This window comes from Toxorhynchites rutilus, chromosome 1 (genome assembly GCF_029784135.1).
Source record: "Toxorhynchites rutilus septentrionalis strain SRP chromosome 1, ASM2978413v1, whole genome shotgun sequence".
Lineage (NCBI taxonomy): Eukaryota > Metazoa > Arthropoda > Insecta > Diptera > Culicidae > Toxorhynchites > Toxorhynchites rutilus.
The window spans coordinates 91,025,151-91,051,980 of record NC_073744.1 but is presented as its reverse complement, the minus strand read 5'-3'; the positions used below and the strand labels follow the sequence as shown (position 1 = coordinate 91,051,980).

Sequence of the window (26,830 nt, the reverse complement as noted above, 5' to 3'; positions counted from 1 at the left end):
GAATCTGTACATTGGTCATTTTTTGTATCGGCGATAAAAAGGTGAAAAGGATAGATACTTGAACGATTGTTTTCTCAATGCATTAAATGATTGATAACTAATAGTGTGAATCCATGAACTCGATTTGTTTACATTTGTTACTTAGGACGTTTTCAACAGTTACGCAAGAAATATACACTATAGACACACTACCAGGGCCCGAAATTTTCGAAGGTGAAAAATGAAGACCGACTCTACTCTCAGTAGCTTCGCTTCGACTAGAACTGCTTCGGCAGTCGCCGTCAACAAAAAGTGAATTGATTAGAAAAGGAATTGGCTAGCGTTGAGAGCGAGGATGACTGATGAACTAGTCCAGTCATTGGTTATTCTAACTGACGCGACTAATGAATACAAATCTGCCTCTTCATTCAACTGACTTCAATCCACATTTGTACCCCCCTAGGAACGAAATTGTTACCCGCGTACGCAATCTTATTTTTACGTCCACATAAAGAGGAACAAAATCTTGATTACTGATGCAAAAAAGTAGTTACCCCATTAATGGACGGTTTATTGTTTACCCATCGTTAACTCGAACCAACGAACTTAGGCTGAGGACATAGTAAACGCGGTGCGGTGCGGTGCGGAGCGATTAATTGAAGCTCACCGCGTGCTATGACATACTGACCGCTTTAGATCGCACGTTTTTTTTATGTTTCATTCCACTCCATTCTACATGTAAACAATCCAGCACAAGGATGCCAGATATGATAACATGTCTTCATCTTGTAAACAGTTGAATTGTGAGATCGTTGTTATCTGTGAACATGGTAAATGGAAATTCCTTAACGTAACGTTTTCATTATATGCATTATGTAAATTAGAATAAAGTTATTTAACTCATCGAACAAACGAAAATAATAATTTAACAACTCAGTCTTTATTTTCGTTTGATGAGTTCGATTGTGAAGATATTTATGAAAAACGTCTGGCAACCACCACTTGCGTTCACTCGCAGACAGTTTCACCGCATTGAAATCGCGTTCGCATCGCGTTTACTATGTCAGGTCCGGGCGGTTTGCATTTGATTTCCACAGTCGTTAACAAAAGAGCTTTCCTGCAAACGCATCGGACGCCCACGCCCGCATCGCATCGCATTCACTATGTCCTCAGCCTTAGACAGTTATCAAGTAGGCTGTGAAGGTCCTCGCGTTAGTATTAGTAAATAGCGTGCAAAATACGTGTGAGTAATTTTCGTGTATGATACAAAAAATCTAGCTCACCTGTAGCGCATTTCAAACCATGTTAAACTCAAACATCGATGCATGCAAACGTGATACATGGGAGAGAGAGAGGAACGAATTCGTTTTGGGGGAAGTCGCTTCAAAATGCAATGAAGACAATTTGACTGGGAAGAATGAAATGATATAGTCGAGTCGGTAGAGGGAGTAGCGACTAAACGCCCGACTGACTGTTTAGTTGTTTTGGCGGAGAAACTGCGTGAAGAAGCCAAAAGTCACTTCTAACTGAATACGGATATAGTCAGTCAGATAGTCAGCTGACTATCCTCAGTTGACTATGACTATGTTGAACCCTGGATATTAGACTCGAATGTGCCGAATGCTGTCACAACAATTGGGAAAGTTCCACAATTTCCAGTAATCTTGCGCAATTTCAACAAAAAGTTGTTCGGTTGGTTATGGCATATGAAATGAAGGGGCTGTTGTTTATTCTGTAGTGCTAAACAGGTCTTCTTAACAATTTCAGCGACCGTTGATCTCCCGACGCGAAATGTATATGATGTGCAGTGCATTAAACGATAATCCCGTTGCCAGAAACGTAGAAAGCATCAAAGCATCATCAACGCGCCGCTGTTTTTGGTCCACGGTCAGCAAAAGCGGCACCCTTCGCGCGGATAACCTTTACATGTCCAAAATGTTGTGCAAAATGTATCCCGCTCGTTCTTTGTTTTTGGCCTACAGCCTCAGCTAATTCGCGTAACTTCACTTTACGATTGTTCAAAACGAGTCGATACACTTGTTTTACGATTTCTGGATTCGAAGCTTATTTTGGCCTTCAATAGCGATTGTACGGTCCTAAACCACCGATAAACTGTTGTTCTCGAAGGAGCAGAAGTGGAATAACATTTCGTCAATCATTGCATTAATTGTTCAGAAGTTTTTCCCATCAAAAAGCAATGTTTGATCAAAATACGATATTCCTCTTTTTCCATTTTCTATGAATGCTCAAGTAGTGACACTTAAATAACTGTAATTTTTGAATTAATAAACGAAATGTTATGAAACTTCACAAATGAGCTAGTGAGAGATGAACCTCTCGAAATGAATCTTGTTCATTTTTAGTGGCGTTATCTGTTGAAAAATCCCGGCACTTTTCAGTCCATGTAATATGTCGCTTTGAAAATCGCGTTCATTTCGCCTTGAATCGCATCACATCACGTGTAGCGTTCACTCTGGCTTCACCCTAAGATATGATGCTGGGTAAACACCGATAGATCTTCTTCACACTATGCCGTCCGGCGACACCACATTGGTTACATGCGCATAATACCGCTCAGTGGTTGGCGACAGCACTTTTGTATCGTTTGCATTCTGTTGGTGTTTTGTTTAGGTAAAAAAACAATTATCGCATGAATTTCAGAGAAGTCAAAAAGATGTTTTTTGACAAAAACGCGGCCGTACATTCAATAGAGAGATGCATACAGATTGTATTCATATAAATTTGACATAAATCAGTAAAACTTGAGGAATCGTGTGCACCAGTTTGAAACAAAAGCTAGTTTCGGAAAAAACGCGTTTGAAGTTAATTGTTATGGCCGTTCTAGATTAGATACCGCATCACCAAAATGGGTATAACTCGGTAAATAATGGGATTTTCGAAAAGTCCTTTATATGATACATTCTCGAATGCCTAAACTTCAGAAATAAGAAATATGAAGAAATATTTTTATTCATTTTTCTCAAATGCAGTTTCTTGCAATTTAATACACTGATTTTCGAATTAATCGGTTTTGCCGGAAAGTGTTTTTCAATATTTTTACTGAATGGAAAACAGACCGAAAAGTAGAACTTTTTTTTCGATGCGGGTAGGGACAGTGCGAGGAATATGGACGGGTTTGTGATATTTACGTATGGATATCTTCGAAACGTAGTGCCGTGTGATTGCCGTCACACATTATCATGCGGAGGATACTTGCACTGTGGTCCCGCATATTCTAAAGCTTGTCATTCCAGAATACATTCAAGGCGTATTTTTTGGCTTAAGAAATCTCAACTTAGTACGTCTAAAAAATGACGCAAGTAATGCCTACATTGGACGGCAAAAATTCGACTGGGAAAGTGTGTCATTCAAGAGTTACCATGGATTTTTTTTTCGAAAAAATTAAGAGTGAAGAACAAAAACTGAAGCTATTTAAATTTTACAAATCTTCAGTTGATTTCGATTTAGATAAGGGACACGTTTACGAGTTTGAACAAAAATGAAAATCAGGAAAAATTATCGGATAACAAATAGCTGAACTGAAAAACTGTGAGTCTATTATCTGAAGGAGAATTGTTGAAAATTGTTACTGATTTGAGCGAATTAGCTTAATTTTTTGACAAGGAAAACTGCTTTGGGAACAGTCATTCGTCAGCTGAATACAACTTCATCTGTTTTGTCTTGCTTCAATTAGAACGCATGATTTAGCAGATGAAAAAAAAATTGGCGAAAGCTTCATTTTCTTGTTTATTTTCTGCAAATAAACAAAATCTCTTCAAAAGTAAAAAAATAACTTTAGTTTTGCTCAATGATAATAATTAAACACGACTTTTATGCATGTACGATCCACTACTGAAACTCATGGAAATGCCAAGGCGGAATTGAGTTTCCATGATAAAGAAATGCTACCAATAACAAAGATGTAACGTTGAGTCAACATGTCTCAGTTTGTTGATATGAAGCAGACTGATGATTGTAAATAAATTTGTTTAATGTTTGATATTAGCATTAACTGTACTTTGCCCGAAGAATCTTTGTCAATCTGTGCATTGCTTGAACACGTGAGCAAGTAAATCGATAATTTACCAGGTGATCAGGTGAATTTTATCTTGGCGTTTTTTTAAATCTTAAAGTGCACACTACATTCAACTCAGGGTATCGGAATGAAACATTTTTGGACAAATTGGTATCATGAAACACAGCTGTCTATATTATTCTTTTTTGAAACAATCTCTTTCAGTTTGTTTTCGTTTGTGAACTGTTCGCGGTGAAACTTGGAAGCCCTACGTATAGCAGTAAAACTGAACACAATCTGAAAGAACAGCAAAGCACACTGTATTCCCTGGATAACAAGACCGATTTTATAGGCGAGGATCTGTTGACTAGACAGCAAATACAGTTGCAATGGAAATTGAATAAACACTGATAGAATCCAAAATGCTGCAAAATCCGGTACCTAAAGTAATAAATAGGAACGATGAAACTTTGTAGTTAATCAGAACTTTAGCTACCATTTACCTTATCGAGAAGGTTGCCAGAATAACCCAGATATAATCGTAGACAGTCTACTGGGGCTGATATTATTAGAGACAATATTGATAACACACGGCATACCACTGATAAGTTGAAGTACTACAAAAGAACTTTGAAAAACATAGATCATGATATACAATAAAGTTTTTTACCTGAAGGTAGAGTATGATGATGTTCGATGTCAACCAAATTCCTGTGAAATACACATTTAGGAAGAGAAGGAGCTGCACCCAAACGCTTGCAAAATATCGTTCTTCTGAAACATATACTTGATTATCGTCCAAATAAAAATTCTTTATTTAAAATTGATACCTCGATATTTGGCTACATGATTGAATTTGAATTCGTGCGAATTAACTAGATTTCCGATAATTGCATTTGAAAAAGGCTGCTCTGTTCTCTGCATCTTGTTTATATGAACTCTAGTGATAGATATTCGAAATAGACGTATCCATAGCAACACATTACATATACAATAGTTGTGGAAGAAAGAGGGTTGTGTAAATAGAAGGAATAGCAATGTTCAGGTTCCCGGAATAAATCGCCACAGAAAACGACTGCAACAGAAACCACCGCTTATAAAATGTGTAGTAGGCTATAAATATTGTGGCGCGGTATTGTATTTCAAAACAAGAATTAACCGGGCAAACGTATCGCCCCAGGCAAACGTAACGCCCCGGGCAGACGTATACCGTCCGACGCTCGCTAGAGCTCGGTCGGACATTGCTAAAGGATCGTATCCTATGTTTCAAACTAACCGGGCAATCAGTGGATCCCAGGTTTGCGTGCGAGACACCGCCGCTTCCGACGGCGGGTCGGCGGTGGACTCGGATTGCGTCATCTTGGCGGCATGGGCCGCCTCGATTCCTTATCCTCGCCAAATGGGGACTTCGTCCCCATTACATTGTCCTCAGAATAAATTTCGAAAAACGAGAACAAGAGAATAAATTTATAATAGAAATGTGAGGCACATGATGTTTTTCCCGCGCCAAATATTTCTAGCCTACTACACTTTTTCTAAGCGGTTGTTTCTGTTGCAGTTGTTTACTGTGGCGATTTATTCCGGTCACCCAATGTTCAATATGGTCGGTGTTAAGCCAGATTGGACCATGTGAAATTTTTATGATTTTGAGAAAAACGAACGTAAAGTTTGGTGCTATAAGGGGTTTTCGTTGAGCATTCAAAACAATTTCCATATAACCAAAATAGTGTACAGCGTATTAAGTTGATTCAGCGCAAGTTTGTTCGATTTGCTTCGCGAATTCTGCCATAGAGTGACCCATTGAATCTGCCTGAATCAGCTACGAGGATCGCGGATATAATTTTATCGAATATCGATTGTCCCGAATCGCTCTACTTAATTAATTTTAACATTAGTCGTCGCAATTTGTGCACCCGTAACTACTTGAACCTTCCACCATCTCGAACAAATTACGGCTACAATGAACCCGTAACCAGTATGTGTTTTGTGTTCAATCTTTGTAGTTCGTGTTTCGATTATCACCTTTCCCGTTCGTCCCTCAAAGCGCTCTATTCTATTGTTCTTAAGTAGTTAAATTGTTATAGGTTTAATATTTAGTTATATAGTTTTATTATTTTATAATTAATTATCAGTCATTAGGGCAAACATGTTAAGCCTGTTGATGATTGTAAAATAAAATTAAAAAATTAAATTTCGCTACGTTATTTCTGCCCCACGCGTGATTACAAATCTGATAAATGTGGTATGTAGCTTAGAAAATGTTTATCCTAATACAATCAATAACTTAAAATTTTTAGTTTTGCGCCTTGGTCCCCTCTGATTTGACACCGTCCATATGATAGAAGATTATGCCAAGCGAACCACAGTTTTAGTTTTATGTATCTGATTTTGCATATCTATTTGAGTCTTTAAATATTTCTTGTCAAACGTTTCTTTAGAATGATAATAACGGTTTTCGGTAGGGTGCTCAAAGCTCAAATAAAATATTCCGACAACGTTGTTGTACTTAGGAGTTCTTCTTCTTCTTGAATGGCGTTAACGTTCCCTGTGGAACTTTTGCCGTCTCAACGTATGTATTAACTAGCGCCATTTATTAATACTTAGTTGAGATTTCTTAAGCCAAATAACACGCCTTGAATGTATTCCGAGGGGCAAGCTCTAGAATATGAGTGACCACAGTGCAAGTCGGAGGAAATTTCTCTGACGAAAAATCCCCCGGCCAGAACGGGAATCGAACCCGAACACCCGGCATGATAATGTGAGACGCTAACCACTCGGCCACGGATGCACTTTGTACTTAGGAGTCCAAACTGTTAAACCATACTATAAAACAGCAAGATTTAAGGTAGAAGATGTTCGTCAACGTTGGGGTTACGTTGGAGGTTCAAGGTTTCATGCTTCCAATATTGGATACGAAAATATCCTACTGATGGGGAAGAATAATCTTCAGAAGCTTTCCTGCTAATTGCACTTGATTGAAAAATCACGGAACTAAATGTATTTGGTCGCAGTATTATATGGATAGAAAACATTAAAATAAACTCTTTCGCTTGCATGTAATTTTAAATTTCAAGGAGAACTGGCCGATTATTTTGCAGCAACGACATCTTTCCGGATTCTCTTCGATTCTGTGGTGGTTAATGCTAACTCGATAACCACCAGTTAATAATACTTGATTGGAAAATATTTGGTCGCAGTGTTACATGGATAGAAAACATTAAAATGAACTCTTTCGCATGAATGTATTTTTCAGTTCCCAGGGAACTGGCAGATTATTTTTCAGCAGCGATTATTCCGGAATTTTCTCGATGCTGAATGGCATCCAAACGAAAAAATTCCGCGCGTGTATGTGTGCGTGTTTCGGCTGCTTCGATGTCTTTCCGGGGAACAGTTTTTCGATGCTGATACTCTCTTGGACACCTTCTCTTCTTCTGATGGCTCGGCTTTTCTGCCCTCCCTCCAAACAAACTGCATGTCTTTCAGGTAAGGTCAGGCCAGGTAATGAATCCCTCGATCCTTCGCCGTCCAGCTCGTTCAATTACGATGTTGTCTTGTCGATGTCCTCACGAAAAATGAATGCATTTCACCACCAGAATATCGCTTAAGTATGCTTTTTGTGCGTGATTGAATCGAGAGAATGTGTGATTTACGATGGCAATTTGAAAGGCAAACTAGAGGGGAATGAACTCTCCGAGTTTGAAACTTTCGGTGACTGAGCAATAATCGATTGAAAATTATATAATTTTCGCGATGCAAAACATTTTCCGTTGCGCGCGCATACAATATTGGATACGAAAATTTTCTACTGATGGGGAAGAATAATTTTCAGAAGCTTTCCTGTTAATTGCGATTGATCGAAAAATCACAAAGCCAAATGTATTTGGTTGCAGTGTTATATGGATAGAAAACATTAGAATAAACTCTTTCGCATCAATGTATTTTTCAATTCCCAGGGGAACTGGCAGAGTATTTTTCAGCAACGAATAGTTCTTTCCAGATTTTCCTCGATACTCGAAGCCCAACAGTGGTTAATGCTAACTCGATAACCACCTGTTGAAAGCACTTGATTGAAAAATATTTGGTCGCAGATAGAAAACAGTAAAATAAACTCTTTCACATGAATGTATTTTTCAATTCCCAGGGGAACTAGCAGATTATTTTTCAGCAACTATTAGTTCTTTCCAGATTTTCCTCGATACTCGAAGCCCACCAGTGGTTAATGCTATCTCGATAAACACCTGTTAAAAGCACTTGATTGAAAATTAATTGGTCGCAGATAGAAAACATTAAAATAAACTCTTTCGCATGAATGTATTTTTCAGTTCCCAGGGGAACTGGAAGATTGTTTTTCAGCATAGATTGAATCTTTCCGGAATATTCTCGATACTGAATGGCATCCAAACGAAGAGTTCCGCGCGTGTATGTGTGTGTGGCGGCTGCTCCGATCTCTTCCCGGGGAACCGTTTGTGGCATCACTCTCCTCCTGATGGATTCCCTTCTGGCCTAAGGTGCACAAACAGGCTCTTGGTGACAACGTTCATCCGCGCTTTCATGATAAACGAAGAGCTTCACCACAACAGCGACAACATGCTCCAATCGCTGTTCAATTATAACTGAGTGGACGCTTTCGTTTTCGAAACTTTGATTTTACACCCCGGTATAGAAAGTAGTCCTACGCCAAAACAAAATTGGCAATCACCAATAACGATGAATAGTTGACGGCCAGTGAGGCAAGATTGAAAGCATTGCAGAAGGTTGTCATTATTCCCAAGCCTGTCCGATTTGGTGATAGCTATACGGTGGTTCAATCGAAGGCTGCAGTCAAATCGGTTTGTCCGTTTGAGCGTTTTTCAACAAACTGTCGGTAATGTAAGAAGTGAGGGACAGAAATTTGTGGTAGTGGAGCAACCCGTCGTAAATCACGTGCTGGTACGACTTGTAGAGAGGATTTATGGGTTGCATAAAAACGAGCTCAAACAGTTTTGCCAAAGCACAATGCGCTGTGATGCCGCCATAGTTATTGACGTTCAGAATGCTACCTTTTTTCATTTCTATACCGAGGTGTACAATCAATGTTTCGAAACCGAAAGCGTTACGCCGGAGACCGAGATTTTGAGCGTTAATAGCTCCTGAACAACTGAACGAAATGGTATGATAAACACTTCATTCGAAACATAAAATGTCTACGCGTTATATACTTGTTACTTTTTGATCCAAAAACTTGTTTCAATAGCCTTAAAATTGTTCTCGAAACAGGCTATTGAAATCACCAATATAATCACCGGTATATAAGCGAGCGCCGCTCGGAAATCCACTCAGTTCTAATTGAACAGCGATTGGAGCATGTTGTCGCTGTTGTGGTGAAGCTCTTCGTATCATGAAAGCGCGGATGAACGTTGTCACCAAGAGCCTGTTTGTGCACCTTAGGTCAGAAGGGAATCCATCAGGAGGAGAGTGATGCCACAAACGGTTTCCCGGGAAGACATCGCTACACACACACATACACGCGCGGAATCCTTTCCGTTTGGATGCCATTCAGCATCGAGAAAGTTCCTAATCATTTCTGGAAAATAATCTGCCAGTTCCTCTGAGAATTTAAAAATACATTCATGTGAAAGAGTTTATTTTAATGTTTTCTATCCATGTAACACTGTGGCCAAATATTTTTCAATCAAGTGCTATTAACAGGTAGTTATCGAGTAAGTATTAACCACTGGTGGGCTTCCAGTATCGAGGAAAATGTGGAAATATCTAATCGTTGCTGGAAAATAATCTGCCAGTTCCCCTTGGAATTGAAAATTACATTCAAGCGTTCATTTATTTTAATGTTTTCTATCCCTAAAATATCCATATAATACATTTGGTTTTGTGATTTGTCAACCAAGTGTAGTTAGCAGGAAAGCTTCTGAAGATTATTCTTCAGAACAAGGTTTATTTTAATGTTTTCTAACTATGTAACACAGCGATCAAATACATTTGATTTTGTAATTTTTCAACCAAGTGTAATTAGCAGGAAAGCTTCTGAAGATTATTCTTCCCCATCAGTAGGATATTTCCGTATCCAATATTGTATGCGCACGCAATCGATTATTGCTCAGTCGCCGAAAGCTTCGAACTCAGAGAGTTCATTCCCCTCTAGTTTGCCTTCCAAATTGCCATCGTAAACCACACCTTCTCTCGATTCAGTCACACACAAAAATCATACTTAAGCGTTATTCTGGTGGTAATACGCATTCTATTTTAGAGACGAATGAACTGCAAAAGTTTAAAGTCTCTATAATACAATACCTTACCTTGATACGCATTCATTTTTCGTGAGGACATCGACAAGACAACATCGTTGCCTAACGTGCTGGAGGAGACACATACACGCGCAGAATTCTTTCCGTTTGGATACCATTCACCATCGAGAAAGTTCCGGAAAGATCTATTCTGGTGGTGAGACGCATTCATTTTTCGTGTGGACATCGACAAGACAACATCGTTGCCTAACGTGCTGGAGGAGGTGGACGGCGAAGGATCGACACATACACGCGCAGAATTCTTTCCGTTTGGATGCCATTCAGCATCGAGAAAGTTCCGGAAAGATCTAATCATTGCTGGAAAATAATCTGCCAGTTCCTCTGGGAATTTAAAAATACATTCACGTGAAAGAGTTTACACGTACAGGTACAGACTAGGGGGCGTTGCTGATTAAGGGTCAGCTGCATCCCAATAGGAAGTATCCCGTGTCGGGCACACGTACAGAGCATTGGAGCCAGCAACATCCGAATTACGAAAACACTTGTAATACTAACCTCGAGCCAACCGCGAGTAATCGGTTACATATTACTAACATAGATAATAAGAAAAATTGTCAAAGTATTGAACTCCCGGCCCCGTGAGGCTAACGCCATATGAGCCTTGATAAAAATATATATTTTGGAAAAAAAAAGAGTTTATTTTAATGTTTTCTATCCATGTAACACTGTGACCAAATATTTTTCAATCAAGTGCTATTAACAGGTAGTTATCGAGTAAGTATTAACCACTGGTGGGCTTCCAGTATCGAGGAAAATGTGGAAATATCTAATCGTTGCTGGAAAATAATCTGCCAGTTCCCCTTGGAATTGAAAATTACATTCAAGCGTTCATTTATTTTAATGTTTTCTATCCCTAAAATATCCATATAATACATTTGGTTTTGTGATTTGTCAACCAAGTGCAGTTAGCAGGAAAGCTTCTGAAGATTATTCTTCAGAACAAGGTTTTTCGTATCCTATATTGGATGCATAAAACCTTGTGCCTCCAACGTAACGCTCTCGTTTTCGAAGTCCCCCAAATATTCATTTATTCATTCATTCAGAATGGATTTTGATTCAACTTCAAACAAATGATCTCTAAATCAACGATAGTCCTACGTCACCCTTGCGGTTATACCATAGATATAACCCACTTCCTGTTTTTTACTGGAAACATATACGACAGCTTCCAATAAGTTAGAATCAGGGCCCTCAATTAACGATCTTTGTATTGTTATAGAATAACTACGTCTACGTAACAATCACCACGGTCAAATGGAGTACGATTCAACCAAAAAAAAACATGTCTCCGCTGTCAGTTTTGAGGGCTGTCCACATAGAAGGTGGACAGAAAAAGCACGATTTTAGACTCCCCCCTTCCCCACCGTGGACATTGATTATACCCCTGCCCAGTTGCGTAGCGTGACCGGGTGACACCCGTTGCCTAAAAACCCTATGGACACGACTTTTATGTTTTGCTTTTTCAACAAAAACTGAACTCCTTTATTTGATCCTGCGGTCGATAGGCTGCGAACGGGACTTCATGTAAACTAAACCCTGACCTTCCAGTTGTTGAAGGATGTCGTTCTTCAAATGTGCAGATTTTCCCAGGGGTATGACTAAAACGTCAAATCCCTCATATTGCCAGTGTATCCAATATTGCTGCGGTTCACTGACATTTTGGTTCTGTAAATTACTGTTGTTTACAACTCGGTCCGGTTATATAGTCGAATAGTGGATAACTTTAAACTCCATGTTAAATGTGAACATGTGAAACATGTGAAACCGAAATATGAAAATCGTTCATGCAGTTAGAAATAAAATAGCGCATTTTTCTTTATTTTTACGCCATATCGATTTTGATTTTGGGTAGTCTATATTCAATTGATGTCTAACCCCTGGCTTTTCCCACCCAAAACTAGGAGTGGGTTATATCTGTGATATAACTGCAAGGTTATCGTAGGACTATCATTGGCATAGTAATCATTCGTTTAATGTTGCATCTAAATCAATTCACAATAAATTGAGGAATGGATATTTTGATTCTCTTGGAATTGTGTTGCGTTCTATTCAAAAATATACCAAATAATATTTTTCGTTTGAAGTCTTTTTTTGAAGATCGACACTCAAATCGCCAAGACAAGCTTATTCAATCCTCCGTACATCCGAAATATTTTTTCCGTGATATAAAAAATTATCACGGGAACTCTAGTTAACTGCCCAAATGTGTGCGAAATAATATTCTACCCCTTGGGTTCATTCACTAGCAAACGATTTTACATGTGCGTTCAACACGACAGTGAAAGTGAAACTGACAGAGGTTAGCCAGCCGACGTATCATGTATCATACATATTCGTGGAAAGGGAAAGGGTTTTCCTCAATCCACTCGCAGGCAAGTATTTGAATTGTTCCTCCATTCTTCGGCCTGAAGTTTTTTCGGATTTCAGTTGCCCTGGACATGTTGAAACGAATGGCGCATCTTCAATTGATTCGGCTCTAATGTTCAACACAAACACGACGTCAACCAATCGCTTTCTGTCGGTGTATTACCAAAATGTCAGGGGACTGCGTACCAAAACGAACGAGCTTCGACTGATGCTTTCCAGCTGCGATTATGACATTCTTGTGCTGACAGAAACATGGCTTCGACCTGACATCGTTGATAGCGAACTGTCATCCGACTATCATATCTTCAGATGCGATCGAAGTGATTCTACAAGTGAACTATCAAGAGGTGGCGGAGTGCTCATTGCCGTCAAGATTTCCCATCAATGCAGTGCAATCCCTGTGGATAATTGCGATCAGCTTGAACAAACTAGTATTCGCATCAAATTAGCAAACCGTTCACTTTATGTTGTCGGAATCTACCTCAGACCGTCGTCTAATGCAAGCAAATATATTGCGCACACTAATGCAATCCAGGACGTATGCGACAACTCAACTAACGCTGACATTGTTTTAGCATTAGGCGACTACAACTTACCAGACCTTCGATGGAAATTTGACGAAGATATAATCGGTTATCTACCCGTGAACGCATCAACAGAGCAGGAGATAATGCTGACCGAAGCAATGTCCGCTATTGGACTTGTTCAGATGAACGGACTCCGGAACGTGAATGGTAGAATTCTCGACCTAGCGTATGTCAACATTCCTGATTACGTCGAACATTTTAGCCCTCCAATTCCACTCCTAAAATTAGATGAACATCATAAACCGTTCATTCTGAGGCTGGACACTCAATTAACTGTGCCATGTTTCAGCCACGCTCCGGCGGAAGCCACGTATTTCGACTTCAAAAGATGTGATATTAGCTCGTTGAAAAATGAACTTTCGGTAATTGACTGGGCACAACGCTTGAGCTGTACTCCACTGGATGAAACTGTGGCTGCTTTCTATGCTACGCTACATAACGTTTTCGATAAGCTAGTTCCACGTCGCCACACTGGCACATTCATTGTTACCCGTAAACCTTGGTGGACGCCCGAGCTCCGTCACTTGCGCAACAAGCTTCGTAAAGCCCGCAATCGATTCTTTAGTGCCAGATCTGAAGAAAACAGCAACATCCTACGACACATTGAAAGTGAATATAATGTTCTGCTTAAGACAACATATGCAGCGTACGTAGATAAGCTCCAATCTGATTTGAAGTTGAATCCTTCATCTTTTTGGGCTTTTGTTAGAGCTCAAAAATCATCGAAACGCATTCCATGCAATGTGGAATATAAAGGACGCCGAGCAAGCACAGCCAAAGAAGCCGCCAACCTGTTTGCTGAATTTTTTCAAACTGTTTTCCGATCCACATCTCCAGCATCGAATACGGAAACATTCCGTCTCACACCTTCGTATGATGTGTATCTTCCTCATTTCCGTTTTACTACTAGAGACGTTTTCGAAGCGCTGAACGATCTGGATGTTTCCAAAGGACCTGGTGTGGATGGATTGACGCCATTCATCGTCAAGGGATGCGCAGCCGAACTGGTTTCACCTATAACGTTAATTTTCAATCGTTCATTAGCCGAGCGTACGTTTCCGTCAATGTGGAAAAGTGCTAAAATGGTCCCAATCCATAAAGCAGGAAGCATGAATCACGTCGAAAACTACCCTGGAATATCGATACTTTGCTGTCTGGGCAAAGTTTTCGAAACAGTCGTCCATCGTTTTCTGAATAATGCTGCCAAGCCTTTAATCAGCGAATTCCAGCATGGTTTAGTCGAGCGTCGTTCAACGACGACCAATCTGATGGAATACAGTAACACATTGTTTCCTGCAGTAGAATCCCGTTGCCAAGTAGATTCGATCTACGTGGACTTCTCAAAGGCTTTCGACGTGGTTCCTCACATCCTCGTTGTCGACAAACTTTCAGATTTAGGCTTCCCAAATTGGATAGTTGATTGGCTGAAGTCATATCTTACCGGGCGGATAGCTTTCGTACAAGTTGATCACGAAGTCTCGGCATCGTTTAACATTACATCTGGAGTTCCTCAAGGAAGCGTACTCGGGCCTCTTATCTTCGTTCTATACATAAACGATCTCGCCCACCGTTTGTCATCGAAAAAATTATTCTTTGCCGACGACCTGAAAATATTCCGGGTGATTGCATCCGTCCTGGATTGTGAAGCTTTGCAAACTGATATAGATCAACTTTTGTTGTGGTGCGATGCAAATGGTATGACTGTAAATATCAAAAAATGCAAAGTTATCTCTTTTACCCGCTGTAAAACCGCTATTAAATTCAGTTACCATATTAATTCGACCGCTCTTGAGCGGGTTAATTCCATACGTGACCTAGGTGTGACCGTGGACAGTAAGCTGAGATTCAGTGAGCATGTTGTGTCAACTGCAGCCAAGGCATTCTCTGCACTGGGATTCATCCGTCGCCACACAGCATTCATCACTGATGTATATGCTCTTAAATCACTATACTGCTCCGTAGTAGGCAGTGTTATGGAATATGCAGCGCCAGTTTGGGCACCTTATCACGTCTCACATGGTCTGAAACTTGAACGAGTACAGAAGCATTTCATCCGATTCGCTCTTCGTCAGCTTCCCTGGGCTAACCCTACCGAATTGCCACCGTACACATCACGCTGCCTACTGATTGGTTTGGAGACATTTTGAGCCAGACGCCTGAAGCTGCAGCGAGTGTTTATCTTCGACATTCTCACAAATCGTATGGATTGCCCGGCATTACTTCAGAGTATCTACATAAACGTCCCGTCTCGCACTCTTCGACATCACAACGCTCTTCGACTACCAGATAACAGAACAAACTACGGGTTCAACAATCCTTTTAGTGCATGTATTCGTGCTTTTAACGCAGTTTATGACAATTTTGATTTCTGTATCAGCAAGGATGTGTTCGTTAACAGAATTAGAAATTTAGTTTAGTTTAATTCACAGTCTGTACGATTTAACACCGAAGACTAAGAATAAATAAATAAATAAACTGACCAGACATCCCGCGTTACGCGGGACAGTTCCGCATTTCAACAAAATGTCCCGCGTAAGATTCCTTCCCGCGAAACGTCCCGCATTTGGCAAAAGAATCGAAAATGTCCCGCGATATCAATATATTTCAATATCACAATTTGATCATGTTGATTTTCTTAAATGGATGAATCTCAAAAAAACTTTTATTTGGCAGGCTGTTCAAGAGCGCTTCTAATGCATCCAAAGATTAATACGTTGAGCTGGTTTCATCGCACCGACATTAGGCTTTTTGTTTAGAGATTGTCAACTTGAAAATGATTTTTCTAAAAGGGACCATGCAGGGACCAACGTGAGTCAGACAAAAAAAATATCTTTGGTCCCCACTTTCAGTCAGGGCTTAACGTTATAAATAAGCCGGAAGAACTAGTGTATACTCGACAGGAAGAGGCAGAGTTGTTTGATGAAGTATCGTAAATGAGGCGCTGTGCGGTCTTACGGAAGTTGGCCGGAACTTGTATGGAAAAATCATCAAGTTGCTTAACAGTGCTGCTGCTGCGAATCAACATCATTGAATCATTTTTATTGCAGACTTAATAAACGTAAGATTTAAAGAAAATTTGTTCCTATAAATTATCTTTCATCACCATCCGAAATTATTCCTTTTTTTTTTGAATGCATACGTTAACATTAAAATCGATGAAAAATTCCATTCGGTAAGTTGACGAAAATTGTAGAATTCGAATCGTGCTTGCCAGGCGTAAATGCTCTGATTGAGCGAGTGATTTTCGGGCGTAAACAAAATCTAAACCACCGAAAAATCGTAACTGAATGCCGATACTCAGAAAGAAATAATACTGATCAGTTTAGACTCGCTAAACTATGGTTTATGTTCACATAACGTTTTGTTTTTGTGTCCCGCGTTAGACCTCTGACCATCTGGTCACTTTAATCATGCATCAACCGCAGACCAATCGAGAAATTTCAAGAAGCTATCGCTATTAATAACGATTTAAATAGTTTGCTTTCGAACCCCTCTGAGGGTATTAACGGTATTACCGGTAAAACTTGTAACGCAAAGGTAAGCAAGGGGAATGTTATGTAATCACACCAATACAACTCAATGTGGTTGTTTGCTTTCACTATTGCATACAATTCGTACGACTCTATAAGAATGATTATTAGGTAAAGCAGATGGTTGAATTTTCGAGCGTGGTGTGCCTGATGGCATGTGCTGCCATAGCTACTTTTCACATTGTGACGTCGGTATTTGTGTTTACATTCAATTGTCTTCCACATCCATATGAAAACGCTTTTTTCGGCAAGTTCTTTATCAGTTAAAACATATCTTTTCGTGGAGTTCCCACTGAATATGCGCATAATGTGACAGTATGTAGTGGATATTTGTGAAATGATGTCTGAAAAGATGAATAGAAGTGATATTTTTGTGTGTCATTTTCACTCCCTCATCTTCATAGAAACGAACAAATTTTCGTTATTTTCGCGATGATGTGATGATATTTTGAAGGCTCCCAGTACCGGTGTATGTGATTTGAGAAAAATTGTGTAATTGTATGTAGCAACATTTCATTGAAAATTCTGCTATTTTTGAGGACTAAGAATACGACTGTTCTCTGGACGTTTTTGCGATTCCATGAGTATTTTGGCTCATGACATCATCAAATTGTAAGTTATTTAAATATTGTTCCGTCTCTTCAATATATATTCCATATTGAATGCAAATAATGACAACACCATATTTTGTTTACCGATACAAATATACTCTGCCTACAGCTCCACCTCATATGTACCACATTGCATGTTGCAGCACCGCTGGAAACACTGTCAAATGATATAAGCGCTCCCCAGCGGTGGGCGAGAGAACCGGCGCACCAAAACGTCATCGACAATAAAATACAAACAAAAACAAAGTAAAAAGTTGATGAGCATACAAAAAAGTTAGGATTGTGCACTAAATTCAAATCTTAAACATTGTTAATTTAGGTAAATATGATTTGAATTGATAATTTGAGATTGTTATGATGAAATGGAACTAAATGTAGAAAACAGGAAAACAGTAGGCCGAAATTTAGCTGATCGAAGAAAAGGGAGTGATAACATAGCGTGAACTACTCATGTGAGTAAAAGTTTGTTACATGAAAAAATAGTTTTATTAAATAAAATTCTAGAGAGGGAACGTATGAAGAAACGACAGACGCAGAAATTAAAGTATGCCCAAATGCAGCTAGAGCTGGAAAAGGAGAAGCTTGAGATGCAATGGTACACTGAGAAGAAGATCCTGGAAATGAAAATTAAGGCGCAAGCGGAATTCAACCACAAGCGAGATGCCGAGCGCAAGAAGTTGCAGCAGGTATTGGAACAGCTAAGCAGAGAAGGGTCCAGAGTAGGATTGGGCGATCTCGGATCGATTCTTAGAAGATCGATCTTTTCCATTCCGATTTCCGATTTTTTGGATCGATCTTTTGTGCTCAAGAAAATCGAGAAATACGATTGTTTTGCTTTCGATCTTTTTGTAGATTTGTTTTTCAGTACACATCGATTTTTAAACATTTTTTCAAACATAACGTCAACATTTGAATTGCTTCTCCTACGATTTACTTTTGTACAAATGCTAATAGAGACAGAACTAGCAGTAGCTACTGAGGGGATGAATTGTAACCGATTGCGCATAGGATCACTGAATCTGATGTTGACATCAATTACAGGTGAAAGGTTGTTTTCCTGGCGCCAAAATCAAGAATCGGCTCCGACTAAATAACAGATATATGGCACGATTGGCTTTAATGGGATCATTGTCAGCTGAGTTCTGGACGGTTGATTAAATTCTAATAATACTTTTTCAATTAACTTTTCGAACAAAACGATTACCTGATGGCACAAGTTGAATGCACTGTGGGCCACATGCTGAGAAACAAAACAAAATTCTTTTGATATTTGAATAGAAATATGAAATTTGTATTCCCTGTTCAAAGAAACGACAGCATTCATAGAGAATAAACAGATAAATAAAAAAAAGCTTTTAATTTTTCAAAAATCAATTCGACAAAGATCGATTCTGTGGTACCGATTTTATCAGTGGATCGATCCCCACGCCGTTTGGAAAATCGATTCGATAGGATCGATCTTTTTATGAAGATCGCCCAATCCTAGTCCAGAGAACAAAAAAATTATAGGAGGTTGTGTCCAAGATACGACCGCATTGTTGACGTAGAACTACGCTGTTATTTTATATAAGTCGCTTGTTTATACCTTCGGATATTATTCTATAATGCTGTGAAATTTTAGAAACAACTGCTTAGTAGAATAATCTCTGAAATAATTTTTTCATTGTAGAATCAGTTGACGATAATTGATTGATGATTCATTCTTGCCCTCGCAAAACAATCGTATGTCGCAATTTATTTCATGTCAATGCATTGAAAATTTACCTCGAAGGCTATTCCGGTGGCCTTTTTCGAAATTGACATAGACTCGGCTACAGTCGATTATATACATGTTGCACCAGAACCATTATTCCATATCTCATAACTACATCAATATATCTTTGGCACCGCATGTAAACAACAACAATGACAACACTTGCAAGTATCAAATATCATGCTACATGTTATTTAGTATTGCCTCAAAGGAATCGCACCTCTAGATATCGTTCGTACAAACTAAGCGTAAACCAAGCGCCAAACAAGCGTTTACCATAGCATGCATACAGAGCCATACATTGGTGGCTTGAAACTACTAGCAATAAAAACATTTCTCATCATTTTGCGCTATTCTCAAAAGAAACGCTTCTGTTAATATTACTGGCCTCGAAAAGGGTTGCATTACTTTCTCATGCTCGAGAGAAGCGCAGCTGTCACCCTTAGTGGAGGAAGTTTTGCTACTGGCAAGCAAAACTTAATCACATACAAAATTCCAGAACATTTACTTTCTTGATGACTAAACAAGAGAAATAAACTCTTTTTGTTAATAACAACCTCGAAAACAGTAGCAATGCTTCATTATGATCAATATTAGCGCAAATGCAATCCTAGTTGAAGGCAGTTTTGAGACTGGCACGCGAACCCAAATAACTTATAACATTCCAGTAAGACATTCAAGATGCTTGGTATTCCCAAATAATTTTTTGGTGCACAACCTTAACGTCTGCTTCGCCATAACGTCATTTAAATGCATTGATGCATTCTCAAAGGCACCAACGAAGCTTTTATGAAGACGGAAAATAAACAATGTTAACTGCTTGGGAAAAAACTGAATTATGCCACACAGCTTGTACTCTGCTGTAACACCCATCGATGCGAATTCGCTGATGAGTTTGTCAAGAGCGACCGCCTTCACCACCGGTGTGCGAGCGCTTTTCACTGCACCAACACCGCGTGCATCATTAGATGACGTTTACCTTGAAATTGTATTGCCCCTGGCAATGCGTTCGTTTTTTGCAGGGCTCGAGCCTGCCTTCCTCTTCTTCTTGCTCATCACACACTAGGCGAACCGTCTAATTTATGGCGCGGAAAGAAAAACACACGATACGAATAACGCGAAAAACGAACAGAAAAAACAAACGACGATATCCAAGTTGGATTACCACCGGTGGGGTCCAATCTTAGATCGAAGCGCAGCGAAAGCAAAGTGAACTGGATTACTCAACAGTCCGATGCCGAATGAAAGTTTGCCTCAGCGAAATCCACTGTTTATACTCTAGGCAAGTATTCCCCTTCATTCTTCTTCTTTTCCTTTGTTCACGGAGACTTTAAATCCTACGATTTCCCCTCCGTTGGTCGTCGATAAGTTGCTCGTTATTGATAGCTCTGTTCGGGAAAGCACTCAAATGGACAGAAAAATGCATGGGAAAATAGAAACGCCTCAAGTTTTCAGTAATTTTAACCATTTACTAACCAGGGGATTCTAATGTATGGCATACTAAACAAATCTTACGGAATTTCCGATTCATTTAGTATGTAAATCGCCAAAATCCGTTCGCGGCAAAAATAGTTATTAACGTTAACTTTATTTCATAAAAACGTGACCTGTTTTCTGATTTGACACCCTTAGGGCGATTACACATTATCCGGTCTGACGAGCGCATTAATAAAAGAGGGAGATGGCAGATTTAAAAAGCTCCCTTTGACGAAAGTTAAAATTTTGGACTGCCATCAATTAGGAAAAGTGTCCCAGGGAGAGGGAAAAACAAAATTCACGCCGTCCGACTCGTTTCGAGTAACTTTTGCTGGTTCCGCCCTCCCTGACTACGTTATGGTGGACAAATTGAGGCTTCCGCTGCGTCTCTTCGTGCCAAAGCCCATGACTTGCAACAAATGCAAGTCAGTTGGTCACACAGCAGACTACTGCGCCAACAAGGAGCGCTGTGCCACTTGCGGAGAGCAACATGTGGGCAAATCCTGCAGTGCGACTGAGCATAAGTGTCCATATTGCGGGGGGACCCCACATGAGCTTTCAGCTTGTGAAAATTACAAGAGTCGCTGGGAGAAACAGAAGCGCTCTTTAAAGGAACGCTCGAAACGCACTTTTGCGGAAATTTTAAAGGGCGCTTCTCCACAGGCCCAACAACAACAACATCGAATCTCCTCACACAATATCTTTTCCACGTTGCCAGTTGACGAAATGGAAGCGGACACAGCTCACGGGGGTACACCGTTTATTTCCCAAGGGAATCCCCGGCGCAAAAATGTGACCACTCCCAAAATTCAATCACAAGTCCCTCCGGTGATATCCCCTGTTAGCTTGCCTAAAAAAACGAGTGCAGCGGACAAGCAAAATCAGGTTCCTCCTGGCTTCCGTGGGAATAGTTCACCTTCGAACGACCCAGCACTCGAGGGGACATCAAAAACCCCAACTGTCCCTATTTTTCCGTCCAGCTCAACTTCCCAATCGGGATTTATAAAGTTGTCTGACCTTTTGGATCAAATCTTTAAGTGTTTTAACGTTTCCGACTCCATCAGAACCATTGTCATTTCAATGCTTCCAGTATTAAAGACAATTTTGCAACAATTGATGCAAACATGGCCCCTCCTTGCAATGATTATCTCTCTTGATGTCTAATTCAAATAGAGAGGTCGGAGATATCACTGTTTTACAGTGGAATTGTCGTAGTCTTATCCCTAAATTGGATACATTCAAATTTTCAATTCATAAGTTCAATTGTGATGTTTTTGCTCTGTCCGAAACTTGGCTTTCTTCGCGAGATGATCTCTCTTTCCATGATTTCAATATTGTACGCTTGGACCGTGATGACAGATACGGAGGGGTGCTATTGGGGATCAATAAGTGCCACTCATTTTTTCGAATTGACCTTCCACCTATTGGAGGGATTGAAGCTGTTGCTTGTCATGCAAACATCAGAGGCAAAGACCTCTGTATTGTCAGCTTGTATTGGCCTCCGAGAGCTGCGGTTAGCCGCAAGCAACTTGTTGACATGTGCTCACTCCTTCCTGAGCCACGATTGATCTTGGGAGACTTCAACTCTCACGGAACTGCCTGGGGGGAACAGTACGACGACAATCGTTCATCGTTGATATATAACCTTTGTAACAGCTTCAATATGACCGTTTTGAATACTGGGGAAACAACACGTGTACCTAAACCTCCTGCTAACCCAAGTGCTCTTGACCTCTCGCTTTGCTCGAATTCACTATCGTTAGATTGCAAGTGGGATGTAATCCAGGACCCCAACGGTAGTGATCACTTGCCAATCAAAATTTCCATCACCATTGGGTCGAATTCTTCTGAATCTATAAACATGGCATATGACCTCACAAGACACATTGACTGGAAAAAATATGCGGACGCGATTACTCTAGCCATCAATTCCAGAGATGGTTTACCTCCATTGGAGGAGTATAACTTCCTTTCTCGTTTGATCTATGACAGCGCAGTTCGCGCTCAAACGAAACCCAATCCAGGTTCCACCATTTTCCGAAGGCCTCCCAATCTATGGTGGGATAGCCAATGTTCCAAGATTTATGTAGAAAAATCGAATGCATTTAAAGCTTTTCGGAAACGTGGTACTCCTGAAAATTTTCAAACGTATTTAGCCCTTGAGAATCAGTTCAAAAATTTGATCAAAGGGAAAAAACGTGCTTATTGGCGAAATTTCGTGGGAGGTTTGTCACGAGAAACGTCAATGAAAAAATTATGGAAAGTGGCTCGAAACATGAGAAATCGCTCTTCATCCAATGAAAGCGAGGAATATTCACATCGATGGATCTTTAATTTTGCACGAAAGGTTTGTCCTGATTCAGCTCCTGTGCAAAAATTTGTTCGAGATATACCACAAGATAGGTGCGATCTTGATTCCGAGTTTTCGATGGTAGAATTCTCTCTTGCTCTCCTTTCATGTAACAATTCTGCTCCGGGATCGGATCGAATTAAGTTCAACTTGCTGAAAAACCTCCCTGATGTGGCGAAACATCGCTTGTTGAATTTATTCAATCGATTTCTGGAGAATAATATTGTTCCAGATGATTGGAGACAAGTACGAGTTATAGCTATTCAAAAACCCGGAAAACCCGCGTCCGACTTCAATTCGTACCGCCCAATAGCAATGCTGTCTTGTATACGGAAATTGTTGGAGAAAATGATCTTGTTTCGCCTTGATCGATGGGTTGAAACGAATGGCCTACTCTCAGATACACAATATGGGTTCCGCAGGGGCAAGGGGACGAATGATTGTCTTGCGTTGCTTTCTTCAGAAATTCAATTGGCTTACGCCGAAAAAAAACTAATGGCTTCAGTATTCTTGGACATAAAGGGGGCTTTTGATTCTGTTTCAATAGAGGTCCTGTCAGATAAATTACACTCTCGGGGTCTGCCGCCTCTATTGAATAATATGTTATATAACTTGCTTTGTGAGAAGCATTTGAACTTTTCTCACGGAGATTCGGCAGTAAGTCGGGTCTCCTACATGGGACTCCCCCAGGGCTCATGTTTAAGCCCCCTTTTGTACAACTTCTATGTAAGCGACATCGACAATTGCCTTACACAAAATTGCAACCTAAGACAACTTGCAGATGATGGAGTGGTGTCTGTCGTAGGATCAAACGAATCCGAACTGCAAGGACCCTTACAAGATACTTTGAACAATTTTTCAACCTGGGCCATTGGGCTAGGGATCGAATTCTCCACGGAGAAAACAGAGATGGTGGTTTTTTCTAGGAAGCATAGACCAGCAAAACCAAAGCTTCAACTTTTGGGTAAACCGATCACTCATGCTATGTCTTTCAAGTATCTTGGGGTCTGGTTCGACTCCAAATGTACTTGGGGGGCCCATATTAGGTATCTGAGTAAAAAATGCCAACAAAGAATAAACTTTCTCCGTACAATTACCGGCACCTGGTGGGGAGCCCACCCAGAAGATCTTATAATGTTGTATCGAACAACTATTCTCTCAGTGATGGAGTATGGCAGTTTCTGTTTTCAATCGGCTGCCAAAACACACCTCATTCAACTCGAGCGAATTCAGTATCTTTGTCTCCGTATCGCGTTGGGATGTATGCCCTCAACGCATACCATGAGTCTCGAGGTTTTGGCAGGCCTACTCCCACTAAAAGATCGCTTCAATTTATTATCTCTTCGGTTCTTCATTCGGTGTAAGGTTATGAACCCATTGGTGATCGGAAATTTTGAGCAGCTGATCGAGCTAAATTTTCATTCTGGATTCATGAGCTCATATCATGAATTCGTCTCCATGCAGGTTGATCCTTCTTCGTATATTCCCAACCGTGTTTGTTTTCCTGACTACATCAATTCCTCTGTGCATATTGATCTGTCCATGATGCAGGATATCCATGGAATTCCAGATTATCATCGATCGGGGATCGTTCCTACGATTTTCGAAGCAAAGTATGGGCGTGTCAATTGTGATAATATGTACTTTACTGATGGGTCCTCTATGAATGAGTCCACAGGATTTGGAGTGTTCAACAAATTTTTTAGCACCTCACACAGTCTTCAGTATCCTTGCTCAGTGTATATTGCTGAATTGGCAGCAATACACTGGGCGCTGGACAGCGTCGCCTCACGACCTGTTGAACACTATCACATTGTAACGGATAGTCTTAGCTCTGTCGAAGCTATCCGTTCAGTGAGGCCGGAAAAGCACTCGCCGTACTTCCTTGAGAGAACACGAGAAATTTTGAGTGCTTTATCCAGACGCTGTTATGTCATTACCTTTGTCTGGGTCCCTTCACATTGCTCAATTCCGGGTAATGAGAGGGCTGACTCATTAGCAAAGGTAGGTGCAATTGAAGGCGAAATTTATCAGCGTCAAATCGCCTTCAATGAATTTTATTCTTTAGTTCGTAAAAATACCATCGTTAACTGGCAACGCAAATGGAACGAAGATGAATTGGGCCGGTGGCTCCACTCAATTATCCCTAAGGTTAGCCTCAATCCGTGGTTCAAAAGTCTGGAATTGAGTCGGGACTTTATTCGCACCTTCTCCCGACTCATGTCCAATCACTGTTCGTTAGACGCGCTGCTTTTTCGTTTTAATCTTGCCGATAGCAATCTCTGCGGTTGTGGCCATGGTTACCACGATATCGAACACGTTGTTTGGTCGTGCGAGTTGTATCTTGTCGCCAGATCGAATTTAGAAAACTCCCTTCGGGCTGGAGGAAAGCAGTCCAATGTGCCGGTGAGAGATGTGTTGGCTCGGTTAGACCTTGATTACATGTCCCAAATATATGTTTTCCTTAAAGCTATCGATCTTCGAGTGTGATTGTTTATACATCCTTTTCCCCTCCTTTTCGTCCTTCGCGAGCTATAGGTTCCCTTCCTACTAACATTAGAATAAGTTAAATTGTAAATACATATTAGATGTAAGGATAGTTTTAAGAATTGAGTGTGAAGTGTCAGTGTGAATGAGAATGTGAATGTGAATGTGAGTGCGAGTGTAAACACACATCTCCTTACATCCCATCCTTTTCCTAATGAAAATGTGTCACCCTTCTAAACTCGAGTCGACCGCGAGTAATCGGTTTCCTATTAAACTTATGTAACTGAGCCTGTAAAAATAAACGGATTAATAAAAAAAAAAAAAATTAAATAACTCGATCTGCTTGTCGAAAGATACCACTCACCGTTAATAACACAGTCCGTGGCAATATGCCCAATGATGACATCGTGCACCTGCGACCATTGCTTCTCTTTGAACAGAAACTTGTATCACAGAATTTGTTCCACAGCACTGGTAGTTGCTGAAGAAGTGAAATAATAATTTCAGCATCCATATCACTTGCAAATTATCAACTGGTTTCAAAATCAATAAACAAACGTCAATAGCGCACACATACTATTACATGGGACGAAAAATTGCCTGAATTGTACTAATACTAACAGACATGGCAAACAACTGTCAATTCGTGTTGATGGCATGGAGCTCCGTGCTCCGCTTTTGGGAAATGATAGTGATAATGGATTTTCAGGTGCAGTAAACTCATATACAAAATAAGAATTATGGATGAAAATAAACTTTTTCTTAACAAATATGTTATTTATGTGATGAAGTAAACGTTCTTTTGCAAGTAGGGAAAAACTCCTGAACAAGAATTGTGTTTAATAATGGTTTTATATTATAATGATGAGTTTTTGTGAAAATATCAAGAAAATTATACAGAAATTGTTAAGTAAGGGTCAGTACTACGTGTTTAAAGTAATCAAATAACATGATGTAAAAATTTTCATTAAAAATTGAGCAACTTAAAACTGTCTTAAGGTCTAATAATCTTATAGAGGATAATTTGCTTTCCCAAACTGATGTCTCCACCAGACGTCGGCACAACACTATTGTCATCGCGTATAATGCTTGTCCGGTCACCGGACATTGCAGTCGCAGTAGACGGCTGCATAACGGCGCCGTTAAGAAGTTGGTACGGTCGAAATTTGCCATTTGGGTTTCAAACCGGTCCGGCAGAAACCGGATAATGTGTAATCGGCCTTAATGAAAGACGTAGTTCTACGTCAAAAAGGTGCAGTGTGAGAAGAATGTGAAGAAAAACGTAGCTGTCGACAAGAAAGAGGAATTAATAAGTCCTGAAGAGTTTTACAATGGCAATGTTAGCAATTCGACTCCGGTCATACAAGATGGAC

At 40.1% G+C, this 26,830-nt stretch overlaps 1 protein-coding gene and 1 long non-coding RNA gene across 9 annotated transcripts in view; one reads left to right on the top strand and one right to left on the bottom strand.

Annotated features, from left to right (window-relative positions):
• The window catches only part of LOC129761423 (uncharacterized), a 98,545-nt gene that overhangs the window by 47,167 nt on the left and 24,548 nt on the right, over nucleotides 1–26,830 (top strand). For 2 of the 8 annotated variants that reach the window (XM_055759163.1, XM_055759168.1), the window contains one exon: nucleotides 12,543–12,674. The exons of 4 other annotated variants lie outside the window; for them this stretch is intronic. The gene's annotated coding sequence lies outside the window, so the exon portion shown is untranslated. Of the gene's footprint in view, nucleotides 1–4,219; nucleotides 4,350–12,542; nucleotides 12,675–26,830 lie in introns of those variants that run through there. 2 more of the 8 variants (XM_055759188.1, XM_055759157.1) reach the window with 2 other exon arrangements.
• On the bottom strand, nucleotides 4,426–25,988 carry LOC129761587 (uncharacterized). Its single transcript, XR_008740457.1, has 4 exons — nucleotides 25,822–25,988; nucleotides 25,655–25,746; nucleotides 4,665–4,705; nucleotides 4,426–4,611 (listed from the first exon to the last, which is right to left on the bottom strand). It is a non-coding gene; the product is annotated as an uncharacterized LOC129761587 (long non-coding RNA).